Source organism: Lepisosteus oculatus, chromosome 16 (genome assembly GCF_040954835.1).
Source record: "Lepisosteus oculatus isolate fLepOcu1 chromosome 16, fLepOcu1.hap2, whole genome shotgun sequence".
Classification (NCBI taxonomy): Eukaryota; Metazoa; Chordata; class Actinopteri; order Semionotiformes; family Lepisosteidae; genus Lepisosteus; species Lepisosteus oculatus.
The window spans coordinates 20,935,920-20,953,790 of NC_090711.1; the positions used below are offsets into that span (position 1 = coordinate 20,935,920).

Here is a 17,871-nt window from a genome sequence, read left to right on the forward strand (position 1 = left end):
TCCTTAGTTAATACATTTTATTATTCATAAACAGTTAACATTGTTAGCAAAATATTTTGAATTATATTTAACCCTATTTCTTCTTTAGTTTTGTATTTAACTTATTATATGATAGTCAGATTTAATGTATATTTGAACAATGAAAATATATTTTTACAAGATGCGGGGGAAAGTGCAAAAACTTATTACAGTGCTAAATTTAATATTATTGATTGCTAATAGTTTATGCTAACACCTAACTTTCTTAATTAGATGTATTTAAAACAGTGAACTAAGTGTAACATACCATTCAGAAATACAATCGAGAATAGTTTTGTGGTGTTTGTATGGATGAAACGTTTCTAAAATGTATAACGTAACAAAATTAAAGACAATGAAAATCTGTAATCTTTCCAATTGTAATGTCATTAGACAGAACAAGAAGTTTCTGCTTTGTCTAAGGATGGTATCAAAAAGTAGTCTAAGTGGTGAGAAAGCTGTGCTTAATGATAATTAAGTGACTTAAAAGTAAAAAGAGATTCTTCATATTGCTTGATTAATTTAAAAAATTAAGTAAATAAATGCAGATGCGATTGCTGCCATAAGCGCTCCAGGCAGCAGAAGGTTCGTTCTGTACTGCTGAGCTCCGCGCCTCCTCCCTCTCTCGGTGCCGCGCCCCTCTCTGACAGAGCGCAGTGGGCGGTATGCTATTTTCAGAGCCTCTGATTGGAGAAAAAAAGACCTGCTGATCAGTTTCACACAACAGGAAGAGAAAAGAATGGGATTTTTTCTCTTCGAAACGTGTGTTGTCTTTATGAAATTCGTGTTTTTTAAACGTTTAATTAAGAAGTAAAAACCTTACAGCATACACAAAGATTCTGAGCTGATCACGAGGAAGAAAAATCACCCATTTTTCGTGCATAAAAAGTGGTTTTTAACTCTTGAAACCTGTTTTTATAGGTTTTAAAGTCGTGCCATGTCTAAGTTAAGCAGGAACACATCATTATATCTCATTTTTTATTTATTTTTTAAAAATTTTAAAAATCGTTTGCCCAGCCTACTTATAGATTGGGGTCAATATGCCTGTCTTCATCGAGGGGCCCAGCTCACCAAGCTGTAAAATCTCCAAAAAAACCCTCAACAAAATAGGCTCCAACTGCTCCCAGAAAACAATATAAAACTCAACGGGCAAGCTGTCAACACCACGAACGGTACCCTTCCACAATCCTAACATAGCCTCCTTTATTTCCTTAGATGATAAAGGACAGTCCAGATCTTTGTCTTCCCAGTTACTGATACACACCTGGGCCATCAGTCTTCCACGCACCTGCTCATCCACCTTCTTCTCAGTGAAGAGAGCCTTGTAATAGTCTGACGCACATTCTATCATACCAGCAGTATCTTCAGTTACCTCCCCGTCCCTCCTAACGAGTTTCTCTATATAGATTTTATCCTGTTGTTCTTTTACTCGGCTAAAAAACTGTACTGAGCACTGCTCGTCTTTCTCTAGCTGGGTGCCCCTCAGACGGAACAAGTAATCTTTAGCCCGCCGCAACCATTTCTCCCTCAACAGTGCACGTACCCTAGTAGAGGCCCTCAGATCAAAATCCCCACTCCGATTAGCCTCCATATAAATCCGGTCTAGCTCATTCTGAAGTCTGGTTAGTTCCTCCCACTCTGCTTGTCTTTGGGCCACACAATAATCAATAGTCACCTTAGCGATGACCCTCTTGCAGTTCTCCCACCACCCAACTGCCGACTTAAACCTCCCTCGTATTCCTAAAAGATGTCCTAGTAAGTGTGCAATCCTGACTTGGTACTCTCTGTCGTCTAAAACCGTTTTGTTTAGTTTCCAATACCCTGCTTGAAGGCCATTTTCCTTAACTTTAAAGGTCAGTACCAGCAAAGCATGGTCAGAAAACCATGTAGGTGTTACTGTTCTATCCAGGATCTCCAATCTCAAACCATGAAGGATGTAATCCAGACGCCTTTGCATACCTCGTTGATTGTCCCACGTGTAATGTTTAAATCGGTGAAACCCATCTTTAAGTTTAAACCCCCTAATGATCTCTAAGAGTGAACTTACCCCATCACCCTGTGTGTCCGCCAAATCGATATTAAAATCACCTACCACCACCAATCCTCTGTTCGTATAAAGAACAGGCTCTAGATCTTTCAAAAATTCGCTCTGCAGCCTTCTATCTGTAGGCACATACACACCCACCAGTCTTAGAGCCATGTCTCTCCATCTGCGGTCAACCACCAAAAGTCTGCCAGGGACGATTCTGGTTTCATGCACAACAAAATCAAGGGAGGCACATCTACACCTGCCCCTGATGAATGGACCCCTCCTACACTCCACCATGATCTTCCTTTTTTCCATTCTTTCTGAAATAAATCAACATCCCTGTGCCCTGCCAAGTGCACCTCTTGAAGAAAACAAAAATCAGTCTTTCCAACCCCCACACATTTATAGTTGCAATAGTAAGTGTCATGGCAGGCCAACAGAGCTCTCACTGTCCATTTCATCCTAAGCAGATGACGAGGGGCTGATGGATCCGAAGCCACACCCAGGACTACCAGCCGTCTCCAGCCCTTGGTAGGCGGCCCCAACACCATCCTCCTGCTCCATCTCCTCTTCCGACATTCCCGGCGTGACTGGTAGACACATAGCAATAGGGCTCTCATCTTCCCCAGGCCTATTTAATACTGAACATATGCCATATGACTGTGATGGCTTCACCTGCCATCCTTCAACCCGGTGGCAAGGAACCTTCTGTCCCTTCGAAGTCTGCTAGATCTTCCGGATCTAGCTTCGGATCTTCAGAGGGGTCAGTCTCGTTAGGATCGCTGCCTCCACTGTCCTCTCCTGATGGTGCCCCTTCTTTTATTTTAAGCTTCTTGCCTTCCGTGATGGCAAGTTTCTCACTTTCCACCCGCTGTCTTTTGGGGTGAGCTTTCTCTCTGTTCATATCTACATCCTCGTCATCCAGACGCCCCTCAATTTTACCAGCCTGTTCCATTCTACCAGGTCCCTCCTCAATCACCTCCAGTTGCCCCTCTACCTGCACCTCCACATGCTCTTCCTGCAGCTCCTCCACCAATCCTGCTGAAGGTACACCTTGAGATGTCTCTTTATCCTTATCCTCCATATTCTTAGACTGTCCTTCACATCCTCTCGCATCCTGGGTCACTGTGCCCTTTCTACAGTTCTTTCTTCTAAGCTTTCGTGCCTCGCCACACCCCAGCTCCCATCCAGAAACGTTTTCCTCTTCCACCTCTGACTCCCCATCTACCACTATCCCCGAAGCCGGGCCCTTCTTTGCAGCCACATAGGTCAGATCCCTATTCAGGCAAGCCTTATATAGATGATCATCCTCCCCGCACAACGAACAGACCTTTTTCCATCAGCTCCTCTTAGTATGTCCCTCCTCACCACATCTTGTGCACCGAGTAGTTTTATAATCCGTTTCCAGATGACCTACCTCATGACATTTCCGGCAAAAAGGTGGCTGATTGCGATAATACATATGGCCCCGACTTGCCCCAAGAGCAAACAATGCCGGGGGGTGTGAGTAGCCCCCTTCATAATTCCCATTAGCTTTCAGGGTCACCTGGTACTGCCTCTTCCCTGTCCAATAACCGTGTTTATCATTTATCATTTTGAGTCTCTCTACCGACTCGTGTGCATTTCCAAGAAAGCCGTGACATCATCATCAGTGACATACGGATCGTATATATATATACACAATTATACAGCGAGTATTGTCTGAAGCCAATCCGATACATTCAAAAGCATTCATCCATTCATTATCATGTTTTTCCACGCATTCTTACGACACTTTCTTATATGTCTTCTCATCTACAAACGAAACATCGAAATACTTCTCCATCCAATTTCCTTGCACACACTGAACTTCATAGTTTTCTACCTTCAAAACCAACATCAGAATCTGTTCCACAAACAAATCCTGACCAGTCATGTCGAAGTCCGCCTTCCAGTAAAAGCAGATCGTCCACTTGAGGCTTGGCTCTTTTCTCGGCCTCCCGGAGGAGGCCGGCGCCCCGGCCATCCTGAAGACGACCCGGGCCAGAGGCCGCCGCCGCTGCTCTCCACTCCTTCCGCTCCCTCCGCTCCAGCCACAATAATCCGCTCCGCCACCAAATCCGCTCCAAATCCTCTCCTGGCTGACGTTCTCCAATCTTCAAAAAAAAGTGGGTATAGCCGCACTCCTCTCTGCTCTCCAGCCGCTCCTCCGTCGCCCTTCTCGTCCTCAGACAAAAGAGTTGTAGATCTTAGGCCAAAAGGCCGAGAAGCGATGCCCCTAAAGGCGTGGACCGACGCGCCGGCGTTTCGCTGGCGCACAGTGGCGCAGGCCGACTCCTCTGGAGCCCAGGACCCGCGCAGCTGCCAGCCTCCCTGCGGCCAGAGGCCTGCTGCCGGACTCTGCTCCCCCTCTCTCTTGCCTGCCTGCCTTCCTGCCAGTCCCGGGCAGGGGCCCTGCTCTTTGATCTTCTGTCAACGGCCTGACAACGACTGCAGCTGCGGGGGGCGTCAGCCGGCCAGCCTCCTTAGCTTAGGCCCCTCCCACCGGCAGCAGCTGTGCCCAACCAGCTGCAAGCGAAAGCGGACACGCACACTCCTGCCTGCCTGCCAACAAAAAAAGAAAGAAAAGGTGTATTTACTAAGTTTTTTGAAGGGAAAACGCCCGGCTGTCAAAAGGGGCCCGCCTGCAAGGATGGACACACACACACACACACACGCCACGCCACGCCACGCCTGCCTGCCTGCCTGCCTGCCTAAGAGATGAAAAAACAAAGTTTTTTTCAGGGAAAATGCACGGGAGCCGAAAAGGGGGCCGGCCTGCTTGCCGAGAAAGTCGAGACGCGGGAAAGTGAACAGAGGGAAGAGGGGAACAGAGACGGAGACAGGGAAGGGGAGAGAGAGACAAGGAGACACACAGACGGATGAGAGACAAGACCGGAGAAGAAGGAGCTCCAGTCCACCTCGCTTGCTTGCTACGTCTGTTTTTTCACCGCTGAGAGAAGGTAGTGCACTGTTCCCGAGACTCTGCAATACCGGGCCGATGCATGGAGAGGACGGAGCAAGCTCCTGATCCAGCTCCCTGTTCTAAAAATCTGTTTAATATGTGGTCCCCTGATGGGGGACGTATCAGATATGAAACTGAAAAGAACAGATTTTTTTATATTAAAGTACAAAATAAACAAGTTATCACAGAAACATCACAAAACTTACAAAATCAGATCACTGAAACCATTATAACCTCATTCTAAATCCAAAAGGGTTTTCCACCGCTCTTTAGCCGCATGATAACCCCATCTCCCGTAATCATATCTTTGCAATTGGCATAACTTATACTTAACATTCCCACTTATCCCCTGCACACTCACATCAGCCCCATACTTCACCAAATGATTTCTGCAGTCCCATTGGACCAATTTAATCAGACACCATCAACCACAACAAAAAGTTTGTCCTCTCATCCCCCTTGACCAATTTCCATCCCCATAACACCACGTGCTCAGTTAGTTTAAAACTCGGCCACAGACTCGTGAATAGGGCACGATGCTTATCCCAAACAGATTGTGCTACTCCGCAACCCCAAAACACATGAGCAATAGATTAGACCGCGGCACACTCAGTCCTTGGGCACAAAGGAGACTTCGTCAACTTGTGTTTACACATGACTTCTCGCACAAACAACCTCTTCCCCCCACACAACCCATTCAGATCCTTCATCCTATTGGGTAACCCCTTAAGGTGAAGAAACCTCCAGCGATGCTCTGGTATCTCTATTCCGGGATACTCTTTTAGTATGCACACCTCCCTTGCTCTCTCATATAAAACCCTGTGCCGCATACAGCCCTCATCCAACTGTGCCCCGGAGTACTTTCTCAACCAAGCAGTCGCTTGCTTATAAAACCACGGCTGCTCCGCCTTGGGAGTGACATTTGTCCACCTGCACAGGGGCTGCACTGCCCAGGAGAACTAAAGTCTAGCAAAGTACTGATGCTTGTGCTGCACTTCCCCATACACAGCTCAACACACCTGCTACAAATATTGCAGTCAATTTCAGGGGGAGGTCTGGCACATCCCTCCCGCCCTGGTGAACACCTTATATCCACCCGCTTTATGTACTCATATTTTCCACACCAGATAAATTGAAACACCAACTTCGTGAGCTTCTTGTGATAACATACTGGCATCGGAAAAACGTTTGCTAAAAAGACCAACATTGGGAGAATGTCCAATTTTATCACCATCACCTTCGCAATGTATGATAACTTCCTATTCTTCCACATGCCTAGCTTCAACTCACTCGGTTCATCTGTGCCTCCCAGTTCTGTAACCCTAACACTCTGGGTCCAAAATTAATGGGGCGACAAAGGGCATCCATGTCTTACCCCTCTCCCTATCCTGACCTTTTCACCCAAGTGTCCATAAATGCACACCCTAAACCCAATGTTGAGATAAAGCAACTTTAACCAATCCACAAACCTTGATCTCAAGCCAGCTCTTTGTCACACCATTCACAGAAAGGGAAGGTGGACCCTATCAAATGCCTTTTCCTGATCTAAACTCACCACCAGCAGAGGAAAATTTCTATCCTCTGCCCAGGCAATTGAATCTCTGATGAGTCTCAGGTTCCAAAATATTGATCTTCCTTCCACCCTGCATGCCTGATTGGGGTGGATCAAAATGGGTAAAACACGTCGTAGTCTAGTACACAGAACTTTGGCAAGAATCTTATAATCCACACAAAGTAACTGTATCGGCCTCCAATTTCCCCAAGTCCAAGGAGTCACCCTTTTTATAAAGCAAAGCCAAAACTCCCTGCCTCATCCAATCACTTAAGCCCCGCCTGCTTAGAATTTCCTCAAAAACTTCTACCAGGACTGGACCCAACAGGTCCCAAAAAGACAAATAAAACTCCACAGGCAGCCCATCAATACCAGGAACTTTACCTTTACCCAAACTGCGTGCAGCACTTTCCACCTCCATTAAACCTATTCTTGAGTCCAGCCCCTCCATCTCTTGCCCATCTGATCTATTTGGTACCAAGTTTGCCATCTCCTCCATACAGCCTCTGTTTTTAATTTCCTCTTGAAAGCAAACCTCATAGTGCCGCGAGGCAGCCACCACCATTCCTTCCGAGGATTTAACCACCCTATCTGGACTCACACGAATGCCTTCAAAATTCCTCCGCCCTTGCTTTGCCCTCACTGACCTGAAAAACTGGCCAGACACCTCTTCATATGGTTCCATAACCCAATCTCTTATACAGAACAGAAAATCCCTTGCCTTTTTGACGTAGATGTCCTTCAGTTTCACTTTCAACCCCTGAGCTGCCTGAAAGTCGAAAGCCAAACCTTTATTTCCACGCTCATAGATCTCTTGTAGCACACTCTGCAACCGCCACACCTCTCTATTTTCTCTATGTGCTCGCAAAGAACAATACTGCTGGAAATTATTTTAAGCCTACACTTTAGGCCTTCCCACCAATCAATCAAAGCCGGCCGGGTACTTTTCTGCGCGAGCCATAGCCGCAACCTTTCTCTAATTAACAGGGAATAATCATGTTCCTTCAGAACAGCTGTGTTTGATCTCCACACACCTTTCCTGTAATTAGTACTCAAGTCACCTACTTCGACCTGGATGAGTACATGGTCTGTGAACCAGACTGGAGTCACAGTAACATTTCACACAGGGATACATGAAGACACGAAAACATAATCCTGTCTCCTTCCAACTCCCCTAGTATTCAACATTCAACACTCCCCAAGGAATTCAACATTTAATCTAATTAAAATTAACTTTAAATAATTCAAAATATAAAAATATCACATCCAAATCAATAAATTATTTAGTTGTAAAATTGTAGTCCCATATCAGGTTTTTAGTAGGAATACAATTAAACAATTATATGCGCCTCAGAATAGATAAATAGCAAAGTGATACGATAATCTTATACAATTTCTGTGATCATTGCACTAAGAACCCAACTGATAATGTTTTTATTTTGTGTGTTCAAATCTCATCTCAACTAAACTGTCTTATTGACATTAAAAATGACACACAAATAAAAATGTTAAAATGCTAGTACAATACTATAACAGCCATAAAATTAAAAATAAAGGAAAATTATGTAAAGAAAGTCTGTTGAAAATGTTGAAACATTTGAAAGGGAAAGGAGGACAAAATTATTTTACACATTATTAAAATAAATTCAGAATAAAAAAAAACTATATCCTACTACATTGTTGTCAACTGCATACAGTAAACATGAAGGCGAGAATATTTTTTCCCAACATTTTTAACCAATGTTTCAGGTCTTCACATGTTGTAATATGGATTCATATTAATATAGTAAATGTAAAAACCTTTTTTTTACCAAACACTTAATATTTAGATGTTCAGAGCAGTTTTGCTTTACAATTTAACATTCACAATTTCTATCCAGAGATTTTAATGGTTGTTTGCAAAATGCTAATTTTTAGACTGGTTTTGGGAAGTACCCTTTCTCCATTAACTATATTTAAAAATACATTTTTTCTTTTTTTAATTGGGCCTCATCTTTAAAGTTTTATTTTGAGCTTGAAGGAAGTAGGAAGGCATATGTAGTTTTCTCTTACAAAATATTAAAAAACATTAGTTGTACAATTTTAAAATACTACTTTCCATCTTATCTGTTTATGTAATTAGAAAATCATGTAATGTATAACGCACTTGTTTCAATCGTATTGCATTTTATTTTAAAAAAATATATAAATTGCCATTCATGTTGCCAACCACTTAACTTTTCTTTGTTTTCATTGCTTTTAATTTTAAGTTTTTTTAAATACCAAATTGAAACATTTCAGTACTTTTAAGTCGTTCTTCACTTTGTTTTTTTACAATAGTAAAGTTTTTCTAAACAAATGTCAGTTTCTTTAAAATTTTGTTCGGAGTATAAAACTGAAGATATTCGGTTTTAAACATTATTAGGTTTGTGCATGAGAATGCAGGCAAATGCTCTGTTTCCATTGGACAGGTGATCAATTAATTAACACCTGGACCTCAGAACCTGAGCTATATAAGACTGACTAAAGGAGCATAGCTTGGAGTAGAATCAAAAACTGATGTTCTTTTGGAGTGGATGGTTTAAAAAGAGTAAAGCTTAGAAGTAAAAAGTGGAGTTTTTCCAAGAGTATATGATTAAGGGAATAGAGTTTTTGATTTGTGGTATACAGAAGAGGTTTTAGTTAAATAGCTTTAAATAAAAGTATGGTTTATCAAGCTGTTCTATTCTGTTACAAGTGTTTTGAAAGTGAATACAAATGTTTATAATGAGTACTTTTTATGATTAAGTGAAATTAAATTGATCTGTTATTATCTATTATCTGTTTGTCTGTTCTTCATACAAGCTCTTATTTTTCATCCTACAGACCTGAAGTACATCTTATCTTGGGTTAGGTTTTTAACCTAAAACCTTTCACTTTCAAGGTCAATAGGCCATTTAATTTTGAGCCTGGTATGTTTTGTATCAAACTGATGGGAATCCCCATCCTCAATTATTTTTTGATCATTAGGGTAGATCCACCAAAACGGTTTCAAAAGTCAGAGATCGAACACTCGCAGCTCGCCAAGCTGAAACAGATGAGCAAAGAGAAGCAAGGCAGCAGGTAGACCAAGCAAGAAAAGCAGCTCAAAGGCAAAGAGGGTTTGACTTTCACAAAGCAGCTTTTGATTACATTAACAACTTTGACGTCTCACAACACAAAGCTTTTGAAATTGGAACTATGAGTGTGGTGTGGAGCCACTGCAGTGCAAAAAAGTGGGGAAAAAATGAACCACCAGGTCTTTGCTGCAATAATAGAAATTTGAGTCTTTTGCCAATAGAACAACCACCAGAGCCTCTTCTCTCACTGATGGAAAGTGATGCAGAAAGTTCTAGGCACTTCCTTTCAAACATCAGAAAGTACAATTCATGTTTCCAAATCCTTTAAAAGAAGTAAATGAGCCAGGATTTATGCCCACCTTCAAAATCCAAAAAAATGTGACATTATCCTTCGTCAGAGAGATGATACCCTACAGAGAATTTTGGAAATGTCATCCTTATGATGTGCCCCCAGTACCCAATAATATTTTGGAAAGGACAAGATGGCTACTTCTTCGACATTCCTGTCTCTCTCACCAGGCAAGAAAGTTACCACAAGTGATTACTATGCTTACCAGATTACGTGAGTGTCTTCGGCAGAGCAGTGACACTGTGGCTAAGGATATGCACATATGACTGGAAGTTTTGTTGGTTCAAATCCCACAGCTGGCAGAGGAATCCTACTCTGCTGTGTCCCTGAGCAACCCCAGCTGCTTCAGGAGTGCCGTATAAATGGATGACCCTGCACCCTGTCCCCAAGCTTCTCTCTCCTTGTCTGTGTGCTTATGTGTCTCCTGGAGAGCAAGCTGGAGTTTGCGAAGAGACAAATTCCTAATGCAAGAAATTGTATCTTTTGTTCATTTGCGAAAATCAGGCACAATTTCAACCTGAGACACACCAGGGTCTGAGAGATCTAATCACCAGTGATGGAGACGTCAACAACGTTGGTGGGGGGGAAAGGATGATATTACCTTCCTCGTTCACAGGAGGACCAAGGTACATTGACGAAAAGACTCAAGATGCCATGACTCATGTGAGACCTGACTTTTTCATTACTTTCACATGCAACCCTACATGGGAGGATATACAGAGAGTTTTTTTACCTGGCCAAAAGGCAATCCTCAGAAATGATCTTATTACAAGTGGTTTTCGGAGAAAGGTGATGTCCCTCATCAGCCTTCTAACGGAGCAAAATCTTTGAATCAAGATGCCACATGTATACCATAAAATGGCAAAAGAGAGGTCTACCTCACACTCACATCTTGCTCTGGTTGGTCAACAAGATTCACCCCAAAGATTTTGACAGAATTATTTCAGCTGAAACTCCAGATCCTCATGATAACCAAGTTCTGTTTGTTGTAGTAAAAGAAATGATTCATGTGCCCTGTGGTGCTTTTGAATCGTAACTTGTGTGTAGGACATACATACATACCGCGGTATGTGATTGGCTGGCCAAAATGACCAACAGGGGCATTCGTGGTACGTTGGCCGGTCGTGGAAAGATTTAATCATTTAATGTCTTTACTGTGCACGTTTTAATCCGCTTAGTATTGAATATTTATATGGAATTTTACAACTAAAGGGACATTTTAGTAGCTGGTCACAAAAAGAATAGGAGCATAACGCATCTGAAGGTCATAAATGATATTAATTTAGGAACATAAACATATTATTTAAACTATATATGGCTGGTATTGGTACTTTAAAGAAAAAATACATATCAGTAATTCATTTCTCCCTAAACATTTTAAGCATCAAAGTCTTACATGTGTTTATTTCGGAAACTATTTTATGTGCTCCTTGCTCCCTCTGACCATGTTACTGTACGTTTATACAGTACTCTGTGAGAAAAGTGATAGTTTTAAGCTTTTCTGTGAATACGTTCGAAACTGGAATAAACAAGAATACTTTTAGAATTTGATTAATAGGGAATATAATATGGAATCACATATCTAAAGAAATTAATAACGATATAATTATATTCATGTACTGTAACACAAACAGAAGTATATACTGTACACATACAGTATCTATTGATATGTGTACGGCTGTTTCACCACTCCTCATGTGACCGTGCTAGTGGCATGATGGTTTAAGTGCCTGACTAAGCGAGAGGTCGACTGTTCAAGTCCAGATTGTGCCACGAATGTTCTTTTAACAAACATTTCTTTGAAAAACTAAAGCAATCTTATGGACAATTAATTGACTTTTTTATATTTCTAAATATAACAACATGTTCAAATCTAAGTCATGTTTTAATAACGACGAATAGTCACCTTCTTTCCCTCTGAATCGCTCCAGTAGCAGGAACCTGTACTGTGTGGATCCTTTTAGATCTCCCTTCAGATTTAAAAGGTTATTAAAATCTTCGGTGTAGCATCTTCCCAGTTTAGCTGATCTTTTGCTGCCTATGCATGCTTACACTACTCCCTGGGTAAGCCATCATACTTGACTGAGAAAGCTTTAGAGAACTTAACATTTTTATTATCAGCAAATTGTAAATATGATGTTTACGTTGGCGTTATTGATTTTTCACGAGTGTATGGAGGGGTGTCAGCTGTCAATAAGAGCAGACCCCCCTTAGGCTGGGCAAACGATTTTTAAATTTTTACAAAGAAATAAAAAATTAGATACAATGATATTGTAACACTACAGGGTTCATGTGGGGGCCCTCGCCACTGCTGCATCAGGTCAGCCCCCCACTGTTGGGGACTCAAACCTGGGCCTCCGGCATCACTCAACAGGGACCCAGCCTCTTGAGCCAAAGGGGAATCTCCCATCAGCCCGGTGGCTGCGGTCCCTGCTAGAACCAGGCCGAATGCGTTACAATATAAACATATATAACTATAAACAATATAAACTGCAATACAATACTGCAGCGCTTCAGCTGTGAATCCTTCTTCAGGTGTGAGGGCAAGTAAGCCCAAATCATAGTTGAACCCGTTCAGGGCCTACATTACATCTTAGCGTTTCATTCTGAGAAGAAGACCTGAAGAAGGCTTCACAGCCGAATCGTTGCCTTTGAATTTGATTAAAAGGGAATATAATATGTAATCGCGTATCTAAAGAAATTAATAACAATATAATTATATTCATGTACCGGAACACAAGAATAGTACACGCTGTACATTGTCTGTTGATAATGTTTCTGTAGGGCTTTTTCAGCAGTCTGCATGTGACCTTGCTGGTTGCGCTGTGGGTTAGGTTCCTGACTCCCATGTCACATGGTGAGTGTTCGAATCCAGCTGAAGCCATGACTTTTTTTTTTAACAAACATTTCTTTGAAAAAATAAAACTTTTCCCTGGGTCAGAGATTAAATAAAACCTCACTCGCACCAAACAAATTTATATTTCTAAATATCACAACATGATCGAATTGAAGTCATTTTAATAACAATGAATAGTCACCTATGTGTTACAATATAAACATTTATATTGTTTTAAATCACGTTTAAATTGCCTTTATTTGAAACCCATAAATAAAGCTGATACTGTTTAGACTTTTAATTATTTAAAACTGTATTACAGCAGCACAATGCACAATGCAATGTAAATCGCTATCTTTGTCTTCTGCGTAATAATGTTCACCTCTCTGTCCAGCAAATTAACAATAATAATAATAATAAACTTTATTGTATATGGTGCCTTTAAAGGTGGCTCCTCAAAGCGCTTTACAGGATAAAAACAATAACAACAATAGTGTTAGGCTGGGCAAACGATTTTTTTGAAATAGAAATACAAAATGAGATATAATGATGTGTTCCATTAACGAAGCACCGATGCACTGCAAGTACAACCCCCCTCTCTGCGGGAGTGCTGGCTGTGACGAATTAAACCGGTTTCACAGGTATTTTCAAAGTAGAAGGGGACGAGATTACCAGCGAAAGACACCTCCCCCCCTCCAAAATCCAGTAAGTACAGTACTTACTAAGAAAGCTAGGCTCCTCAATGAAATCGCTTTAACATGCTAATGCGTTGGTGTAAAAATCCTGGCGTGGCAAGCTTCTAATGTCTCCCGACTACGGCGAAAGGAACCTTTCTTTCATTGGAAGACAATGAACATATTCTAGATATCTAATAGATATAGAATTCTATTCTAAATGAATTAATAGCAAACATGGTTTACATAAGACATTTTTCCAAGAAAGTTTAGCCTTTGTCACTAATGAAACCACTAAATAAAGACATAAATATAGAAATCTTAAGATTTTTAAAATACATGACTTTGCTTAAATTTATTTAACAATAAAAACGATTACAAACGCCAGCGGAGAGAAAGAACAGGGGAGGGGTGTTGGTTTTGCATAAGGGGCGGGGCTATGGAAATGAGGTCTATTTGGGAATGTGGAGTTACATGTTCTGGCTGTTTGTGAATTATCGTTGTTGAGTATAGAGTGTTGAGGTATTGATTTTGTGTAATGCTTTATGTTGAAAATTGAGCTGGATTTTGTTTATGATAAAGAGGATAAACTGGGATGGGAGGAGGGTTTGGTTTTGCATACGGGGCGGGATTATGATAATTGGAGGAATTTGAGAGAGTTTGCGGGCTATTTTTGGTTTGTATTACGAATAATTCATACAAGATATTGAGATTTGTTGTTGTTTTGTTGAAATTTAACTCCGCAAGACTGAGTTCTTGTGTCCATCCTATCCGAGCCCGAAAGTATAACAATATGTATCTTTATAGCAGGTGGTGTACAGCTTTTTAGTATAGATGACACTTTTCTAAAATGTATTTAAAAAATAAAAATGATTACAATCTAATCTTTCCACATTTGATCCCAAGAAAAATAAATCTAAACGGGGAGAAAGCTATGCTGAAAGTTTATTAAGATACTTAGAAGATAAAGATATCAATTTATGTTGCATTTGTCTGATTGTGAATAAAAAAACACGCATTTGCGATTTAAATCAAAATGTGATTTAAATCAATATAAATGTTTATATTGTAACGCATAGGTGACTATTCATTGTTATTAAAATGACTTAAATTTGATCATGTTGTGATATTTAGAAATATAAAAGTCAATTAATTGTCCATAATATTGCTATTCTATTTTTTCAAAGAAATGTTGCAGTACACAAATATAATCATATCGTTATTAATTTCTTTAGATACGCGATTCCATATTATATTAGCAGAAAAGCTTAAAACTACCACTTTTTTACACGCTATTTCACATGTTAGTTAAAGACTTCGATGCTTAAAATGTTTAGGGAGAAATGGAATAACGGTGTGTATTTTTTCTTTAAAGTACCGATTCCTGGAATCTGACTGGCTGACACCCTTCTGAAGTGGTTCCATAATATCTGGTATACGGAAAAGAAAGCGTTGATAAAAAAGCCTGGATTCTCATGTATCTGATACAAGTATCTTTTAATTCAGTCTTTGCTGTGTTCTTGAGGATCCTTGTGATATTTTGAGCTCTGGTTGAATGATAAGTGTCGCAGTTTAAATAATTTTCGTAGTTAGAAATTATGAAACGCTCTGTTAAAAGCAAGGGAGTTTTTATGTCCGTTGCAGTAAAAGAAAATGCCTGACAAAGTAGGGCTTGGACAGATTCCAAGTGCTTGTACAAATGTGCTAAAGAAATTATACTTTGAGTTTACAGCTTGTCCAAAGTCATTAATTATTAATACTATTAGTAATATCTTCGGTAAAGGCTTTGATGCATTAATATTTCTGATAAAGGTAGGTTGTGTACTTTTGTCCAACTGAGCAATCTTGCTTTCATAAAATATACCAACTTTTTAATGACTGATGATTCTGTAATACACAGTTTAAATTTAAAAGCTCAAATGCTGAACATGAGAGGTTAAGCTTTATTGGCTCCTCACAACGTGATGTATGATACTTTCTGGCATGACATCAAATGACGCGATATACCTCGTGAAACTGCGTGATACTGCGTTTGGATGCGACACACCCACCGGGGTATACCGCGAAATACCCCACCCATTTTGAATGGCTGCATCTGTAGCTGCTCACTCACCTAGATGGTTTTCAAAGGTAGAGGCTTCCCTGAACATATTCCAGTCTGTGGTCAAGGCAGTCGAGCCGCCATTAAACAGTTTTAGTTTTAAAGACCAATGAGAAACACTTTTCACTATACTATGCACACATGTAAGTATAATGACAAAGTTGAATTGAATTGAATATTGTGACAAGAATGTTTGAATCTGAACAGAAATCACAAGAACATGCCCTTTTTGAAAACAGTAACATTGTGGGATTCGCTGTGCAGCATTTCAGTAAATGAAATTAATTCTGCAGATTCAATTGATTCAAATTATTACAAGGAATTCAACATTTAATCTAATTGAAATACATTTTAAAATATAACATCCAATTCAATAAATTATTTAGTTCAAGTGTAGACAGTTTTAAAATATAGGGAAGAGTTTTAAAATTCTCCTAAATCAGAATACAATTATGTGTGCCGCAGAATAGATAAATAGCAAAGTGATGTGATCATATTATAAAATTTCTGTGATCTAAGAAATCAACTTATGACTTTTTTTCACACCACGGCCAAAACGTTTTCATCTTTTTCAGCATGGAATAAACCTTGTTACTTGTTCCTTTGCAGCCTACGCATGCTGACGCAGCTGAAGTCACCTGAACTACTATTTTTTTATTTTATGTGTTCAAAGTCTCATCTCAACTAAACTGTCTAATGACATTAAAAATGACAGACAAATAACAATGTTTAAATGATATTTCAAGACCATAACAGCCATAAAGCTGTTGGGAACAAAGTAAAATTATGTAAAGAAGGTCAAATGTTAACGCAATGAAAGGACAAGGAGGACTAAATTCTCTTTACCCATTAATAAAATGTATTCAGAATTAAAAAAATCTTGGGATTTAAGATATCCTACCAAATTATTGTCAACTGCATAATACAGTAAACATGAAGGTGAGAATCAATTTCTTTCCCACATTTTTAAAGATTGTTTCAGGTCTTTGGTAATATATATTCATAGTAATATAGTCATTTTAAATACTTTTTTTTTACCAAAACTTAATATTTAAATGTGCAAAGCAGTTGTGCTTTACAATTTAACATTCACAATTTCTATCCAGAGATTAAAATGGTTGTTTGCAAAATGCTGTTTTTTAAACTTATGATAAACTAGTTTTGGAAAGTACCCTTTCTCCATTAACTATGTAGATCTTAAAAACGTTTTTTTCTTTTTTTTAATTGGGCCTCATCTGTAAAGTTTTATTTTGAGCTTTAAGGAAGTAGGAAGGCATATGTAGTTTTCTCTTACAAAATATTCTAAAACATTAGTAGTACAATTTTGAAATACTACTTCCCGTCTCATTTATTTATGTAATTAGAAAATCATGTAATATATATATATAAAACACACTTGTTTCAATCGTATTGCATTTTATTATTTTTTTAAATTTATTTTTTAAATTTTATTTTTTAAAATTTATATAAATTGCCATTCATGTTGCCAACCCCTTCATTTTTTTTGTTTTCATTGCTTTTCTTTTTGTTTTTTAATTTACATATTTCAGTACTCTGAGACATTCTCCACTTTGTGTTTTTACAATATTTTTTTACAATTTACATTTTTACAATAGTTTTTCTAAACAACTAACAGTTTCTTCAAAATTTTGTTCAAAGTATAAAACTGTAGATATTGGATTTTAAACATTTTTTGTGCATGAGAATGCCGGCAAATGCTCTGTTTCCATTGGACAGCTGATCACTTAATTAACACCTGGAACACAGAACCTGAGCTATATAAGACTGACTAAAGGAGCGTAGCTTGGAGTAGAATCGCAAAACTGATGAAAAATTGGGAGAAATATGTACATGAAGGTGCGAGCGATTCACATGGGGTGTATTCCACAGAAATTGGATAAATCTTAGAAACAAAATAGACAGGCTGACCGGGGGAAATCTCCGGTTTACAATTAGTGTAAACAAGAATATATACACGTCTTCTTAAGAGAAACTGCAGAAAACGCATGCAGGATAAAGTAAGCAGGGACCTGCCCTGTGGTTCAACTGACAGGGAAGAACAGTGAAAAATGTATCACCCAGCTAAGAGTTCTGTCTGGGGAGAATAAAACAGTCTTTTGAGAGATCCGTTTACCTAAAAATTAGATCCGGTAAGTCCCTTGTAGCCTGCCCAAGTCTGTCCCAGTACAGTGCATAAAAGGAGTTAAAAGTAAAATGTACTGTTAATGGTGTCAGTTTCTCTGTTATGGGAT

At 39.5% G+C, this 17,871-nt stretch overlaps 1 non-coding gene across 1 annotated transcript; it reads right to left on the reverse strand.

The window, feature by feature from the left end:
- Positions 1 to 5,026: 5,026 nt before the first annotated feature.
- Positions 5,027 to 5,213, reverse strand: LOC138223509 (U2 spliceosomal RNA). Its single transcript, XR_011181921.1, has one exon. It is a non-coding gene; the product is annotated as a U2 spliceosomal RNA (small nuclear RNA).
- Between the last annotated feature and the right edge of the window lie 12,658 nt (positions 5,214 to 17,871).